Source organism: Vulpes lagopus, chromosome 8 (genome assembly GCF_018345385.1).
Source record: "Vulpes lagopus strain Blue_001 chromosome 8, ASM1834538v1, whole genome shotgun sequence".
Lineage (NCBI taxonomy): Eukaryota > Metazoa > Chordata > Mammalia > Carnivora > Canidae > Vulpes > Vulpes lagopus.
In genome coordinates this window covers 13,707,716-13,714,462 of record NC_054831.1, presented here as the reverse complement: position 1 = coordinate 13,714,462, position 6,747 = coordinate 13,707,716, and positions in this window count along the sequence as shown.

Genomic DNA, 6,747 nt, shown 5'->3' with positions numbered 1-6,747 from the left:
CAAGAAGCCTTCACTGACCTCCCTAGGCTTCTCCAGGCCCATGTCCATACCTCAGCCCCTGGTGCGCTGCTACCATCTCCTAACGTGTCTGTCTCCTGGGGGAAGGGCCATAGCTCCATCATCTTTAGGACCCTGGCACCTGATACGTGCATGGTTCACCAAAAGTTGCTGAATACATAAATAAGTGAAAATCAGATAAAGGAATTTGCACAGGACAAGTACAAAGGAAACGACAGAGATGGCTGTGGGCAGCGATGTGATGTAACATCCATTATGTATACACATTTTTTTAAACAAATAATGAATTCTAAGCTTTTTAACTACAGAACATCTCTGCTCATCACACTTCCTGATTACATATTGAAGCTGGAATATGTACATGGAGTCTTTCTTCTCTCAATCATCTTTGGGCAAATGATGTCATTGGGAGGGGTTCCTTTCTAAAATCAAAATCAAGTAACTCTTTTTCAAAGATAAGCTCTATTCGATCAGATACAAATATCACCCTGCCCTACAACCACTTTCAGAGTTTAAATGCCCAATCTTACCCTGCAGAGGCCATCAAGAGTGTGACTAGGAACAGTGTGAGGGACCAAAGGTCTGATAGAAACAAAAGCCCAAAAGAGAATATGTCCAGACAGACATGCCTGATTTCTATAATGATAATCCAATGAAACATCACATCCCCTATTGTTCAGGCCTTCCTCTGGGGAAGAACTGGGTCCCACACTGACGTCCGCCGATCCCATACTAATTACTGATTTCCTCTTAAAGAGTCCTACGAATCAAGAGTAACACTTTCCATGATTAAATAACAAAATAGTTCCCCTTCATCCAGTTGAAAAAGTGTTTAAGTTTATGGTAAGATCTCCACATAAATGGCATTTCTTGAAGAGAGGGGTGGCCTTTCATTTTTTTCAGAAAGCATAAAGTTATACTAATAAAACGATCCAACTTGGTCACCATTCACTTCACGGAAACTCCATATCCAGCTCAGCCACTTGATCCTGCTACAGCAGCTCAGAAAACAAGATTCAGGAAGCTGACTCTGAGCCTAGAGGTATTTGCTTGTGAGCCAAAAATTCAATAGTGTTTCATATACTAGTTATAAAGGAAGTAAAGTGAATTAGTACATTTTCTAAGACCTTCCAACAAGAGCTTACTGAAGCTAAATATTCAGTTAACCAGAAAACCAAAAGCTCCAGGAGCTCACAGCTAAGCATTCCAATGGCCCAAGACTTTCCAGATGCTTCTCAGTACACAGCTTATATTCTACAAAAATGAGAAAAGCATTAACTCTGTAAAATTATTTTTTGGGGTGATACATCATCAACTGAAACCAGATAGGAAAAAGGTAAATAGTTGGAATGGGGCCTATTTGAAAGAAAAATAATTGGTGTTGTGAGCATTGCCATTTTATGTGAGATGGATCCATGGAGACAGGGCATTCTAAGGGCTTTCACTGAGAATCTTTGTGACATTCTCTTTTCTCCTGTGACCACCCCAGGCTGAACCACTTTACAGTAGAAACGTGTGTAAGTCCTTTACCCCTGAGCTCTCCTGTCTGAACCATCATCAGCTAATCATTGAAAAGGAAAAATAATGATCTGCAAAGATGGCCACCAACATTCCTCCCCTCCCTGCATGCATAGGTGGCCTCATCTCCCTCTTCTTGCATCTGGGGGGTCTCCGTGATTTGTTTTGCCCAATGGATGCTGAACAGGTGACGCTATGTGAGTTTCAAGCCTGTCCCTTAGGAGGCTTTGCAGCTTGCATCTTTGCCCTTTTGGAGGCCAGACACCATGCAAAGAAGGTCAGGCTGGGCTACTGAATGATGAGGCCATGGAGAGAGACAGAGAGACAGAGAGAGACAGAATTAAAGAGACAGTGAGAGAGAGAGAGAGAGACAGAGAGGAAGGAAGGAAGGAAGGAAGGAAGGAAGGAAGGAAGGAAGGAAGGAAGGAGAAGAAAGAAGAAGAAGAAGAAGAAGAAGAAGAAGAAGAAGAAGAAGAAGAAGAAGAAAAAGAAGAAGAAGAAAGGAAGAAAGAAAGAAAGAAAGAAAGAAAGAAAGAAAGAAAGAAAGAAAGAAAGAAAGAAGGAAGGAAAGAAAGAAAGAAAGAGGAACAGAGGAAGATCACCCAAAGGAGAACCCAAATCCCCCAGGCCAACAGCCCACACCAAGGCCCTAGACCAGTGAGTGAAACCATCTTGGGTTTCCCAGCAGCAGGTGAATGGCCTCATGGTGATAAGAAGAGAGATTCCCAGCTAGTCACAGCCCTACCAGCCACTCAGCTGAGGGCCCTAACATCAGAGCAGAGAGGTGTTGGCTACTGAACCAAACCTGAATCTCTGACTCACAAGACCTGAATAAATACAATGATGATTAAGTCCAGTAAGCTTTGGAGTAGCCTGTAACCTAGAAATAGATGATTCATCCGTACCACATGGCCAGTTCTATCAAGGGCACGTACCTGCTCACACTGGTGAGGTGTAGTGAATACGCATGATTCCGTGAGCAGGGAAAGTGCGTGGTGCTGTCCCTGTACCCGCCGGGTACTGAACACTCCATCAGAGTGGATGTCATTGCTATTGACAAAGAGACACAGTACAACCCGCCAATAATGTTGTAAGGGGAGATTGTTCTTAAGGAAAATCTTGTTTCACACCCCCTTTGAGGGGCTTTTCCTGTCCACATATTCAGTGAGTACTGAGACCAAGGTAACCCGAGCACATTCCCTGGGCTTTGTGCTCTGGATCTGAGTGCACCTAGAGTAGAAAACAGCACATTTCCTGGGAAGTCACAGCCCCTTCCATGGAGGTGCCTTCTAGGGACACCCACCTATAGAGAAGCAGCCCCAGTCAGTTCTTCCAGAATGTCTCCTTCTTCTGCAACTTTTGAGGAACAAAGCTCGTCTCCTGGCCTCATGGAGACTAAGCTGGGGCAGTTGAGTATTCTCTCTAGGGAGGTATAAATGGCCAATGGAGGAACAGTTGATGTCAAAGAGACCCCAGAAAGAAGCTGGATGGTCTTGGTTAGCAGCAGTCCTGGGGAATAGAGCAATAAGACACCACGTCACCACAACGCAAGATAAGACAAGACTGCAGAAACCTGGTTCCTAGGTCTTTTTGTTCTCTGCCAGTGCCCTTGATTCTCTTATGGTCCCTGTGAAGGCTGCTGGGTTTCTGTGTGAGGCAACCAGGGCTCTCATTTCCCTAATATCTTTACGATAAGACTCCATTTTTGCCCAACAACAATTTGTTGGGCATGACAACAATATAAAGCGTACAGGCAGTGGTTGAGAGAGAGAGTGTGTTAGTTACTCCCATCTCTTCGATCTAGACCAACCAACTCCAGCTCTGCAGCATCTGACCTGCAGAGATCATCCAGACAAATACTCTTAGGTGTAGAAGGAGGTGTCTGCCCCAAATCGCCTCCCACACTGGAAATTCTGAGGCTGTCCCAGGAGAGACACTGACTCTCTTTTGAACCTGGTCATTCTTCCTTGGCTTTTGCTCCTTGCATTATGCTAAAATCCTATCCAGGGCTTGAAGTTTCATTCACAGCAGCCTTCCCCTTTCCCCCTGCCCTCTTTTGATCTGTGAGCTAATTTTGATCCCCCCGTGCAGACCCTCCCATCGTCCACCTCTGCAGGAGCAGTCACACAGATATAGAAGTCACTGCTGCTACAGCACAACCCTCTCCACATGCCTCCCCTTCTTCTACCAAACCCTTGGAGATTCACTCCAAAACAGCATTCATCATGTTACTGTTCATGTCATTTTATGTGGAACTGGGTTGCCTTTAAAAAGAACATTTAGTCAAGGCAAGTTTCTACAAGTCTTTGACTAAGAGAATTTAGTTATAAAATACCTGAAGGGCTTCTTTATAATGTAAATTTAACCTTTGTAATGTAAATCCCACCGTCTGGCCCCTGCAAGCAGAATGAGAGCAATATTAATTTACTTACTATTTAATTATTCTCTCTTCCCCCAACACCCCCTGGGAGGTAGGCTTTCCAGGGACAGGAAGAGTGTCTTCCACTCTTGCTAACATTCCAGAGCACTTTTGTATCCTGGGAAGGCTCCATGCTGGCCTTGAGAACGACAGGAAAAATTAGGAAGCACCCAAAATCAAACAGACTTGCCCCAGAAGTGGTGGCTCTTCATAGCCCTGACTATGCCCCCTTCTCATTCTTTGGTTTGGTTTAGTTGATTATACGTTTGACGGCAGTCGTACCAGCTCGCGTATGCCATGCTCTATACACTTTTCTGTTATTCTTCAGTGGAACGAGTCAAAACAAAGAAAATGCCTGTATTTTAGTCTGTGTAATATTGTCTTTAGGATAATACAAGAAGTCTGGGACTCACTATACGATATGGTATTACTTATGAATTAGGGTCATTTATTTTTATTATTATTTATAGAGTGCCTATTAAGACCATAGCATGATTTCTACAAAGATAGTTTGTGATGAATGGTAGTTTGAGTAATGACAATTCTATTTATTAATAGCACCCATCAGGTGTACAATGCACTGTGACTCATTTAATTCTACAATCCTATTTTTTTAAAGATTTTATTTATTTATTCATGAGACACACACACACACACACACACACACACACGAGAGAGAGAGAGAGAGAGAGAGAGAGAGAGAGAGGCAGAGACACAGGCAGAGGGAGAAGCAGGCTCTATGCAGGGAGCCCGATGTGGGACTTGATCCCAGATCTGGAGGATCATGCCCTGGGCCAAAGGCAGTGCTAAACCGCTGAGCCACCCGGGCTGCCCTACAATCCTATTTTTTAGAGAAACAGCCTGCGTGGTCAATAGTTTTCTCTCCCTTCCTTGCAGCTTGGAAAGGCGAGATTAGGATTCAAAGAGATTTTTGGTTTTTTACCCCAACCATCATGTTCCCCTGAAGGCTGTATCCCAAAGAAGAGAGAAGAGAGAATCAATATCCTCAGTCTAGAAAATATTTTTGTATGGATCAGTATTAAAGCCATAAACATTTTCCATCTTTAGCTTACCCATAACTACCCAATCCACTGAAGTGATAGTTCTTGAATTAGGTTTACCCCAAGTTACCTTTCTTCACTTCTCTGTTCAACTCATGATGCTTTTGAGCCTTCCGTCCACCACCACCATTTCTCTTTTTCTTTTGCCCAATAATCTCCAGCTTCAGGCTGTGACAGGAGGACTCTTCTGCACTATGTTTGCTCATCGAGGGCCTACTGCACTTGACATTCCCCAGCTACTTAATCCACTCATTTGAACTTAATCGTTGTTGATTAGTGCCAGGAGTCAAAGGATAAGCTCTCCCTCACTCCTACAGTTTCCTTCCTATCCCAAAAGTCATCATGGGCATCTAGGGGCCATTGGCCTCTAATTTGGCCTGGATTCTCCGAGGGCCCCTCGGGCAGCAAATGGCCAAGTCACCATTGGATTTTGGCTTTTCATTGCCTCGGCATCACAGGAGGGACCTGTAACAACGTGGCCTCTATAAAGCAAACCGGGATCACCCCCAGTTAGGAAGGGAAGAGAAGAGCCACCCTGGATACTGCAGTTACTCCAGTGGCAGGTTCAGGTACAGCCCAGGTGGTACACCTGCTGCCACGGGCCCTCTGTTCAGATGCACCCCAGTCACCCACTCTCACTGTCTAACTTTTACTCTACAATAGCACCGCTATCATCACTCACCTTTCAGTACAAAGAGAGCAAAGAAAGAAAACCTTTTCATACCCATGAGAAAAGCCCTAAGTGCAAGAGGGAAAAATAAGGATGCACCCGAGTGGCTTTGCACCAACTCCAGTCCAACGAAGAAGATGGGGCTCGGTTGACCATGGGACCCAGTTTGAGAACCCGGCTCTGCTACTGGATCTTTCCAGAGGGACGTGGCGAGGGGCCAGGGCAGCGGCTGGGCAGGGGTCAGTGTTTGCCAAAGGCCCAGGTGACCATTATGCGCAGCGAAAGATGGGGTGGGGGGGGGTGGATCTCAGGGGGATTCAACGCGAGGCCAAAGAGAAGGTGTCAGGATTCAGGAACCGGGTAACAGGGGCCCGGAGGCAAAGCCCGAGACCCTGGAGCAGCACCCGCGACAGAGGAGGAGGAGGAAGGGGCGCAGGCCCGGGTGCCCCCAGCCCGCCCCCAGCCCGCCCCCGCGGACGCGCGTCCCCAGCGCCCCCACGCGGACCGGGGTGCGGCCAGAGGCCCGCCCCGGGCCAGCTCCCCCGCCCCCGCCCTGCGCTCCGCCGTCCCCACGCCCTGGTCCCCGGGCCCCGCGCTGCCTCCCGCGGCTGCCGAGCTCCCCCCGCCGCCCCGGGCCAGACCGAGACCCGGGGCCCCGCCGAGCCCAGGCCGCCTGGGACCCGCCCCGCGCGCGCAGGGCTCCGCCGCCAAGGCGGGGCCCGAAGCGCCTCGGACCCGCAGCTCCGCGAGCCGCCTACTGGTCGCAGGGTCCCCTCCCCCTGCCGGGCCGCTCCGGGACCCTCCTCCCCTGCAGACCCGCGCCCTGCTCCGCCAGCCCTCGGGGCCCGCCCGGCGCCTGCCTCCGCCCGCAGCGAGCCGGGCACCGCGGGGTCCTGCGCCACCTGCACCCGGCCAGGGGCGCGGGACCCCCCCAGCTCCCCGCAGTTCACAGCGTCTCCCCCTCCCTGAAAAAGCGGAAGCCACTGCGATGTGCAAGAGCTCCTCGGGCAGCCCGGTGGCGCAGCGGTTTAGCGCCGCCTGCAGCCCAGGCCGTGATCCTG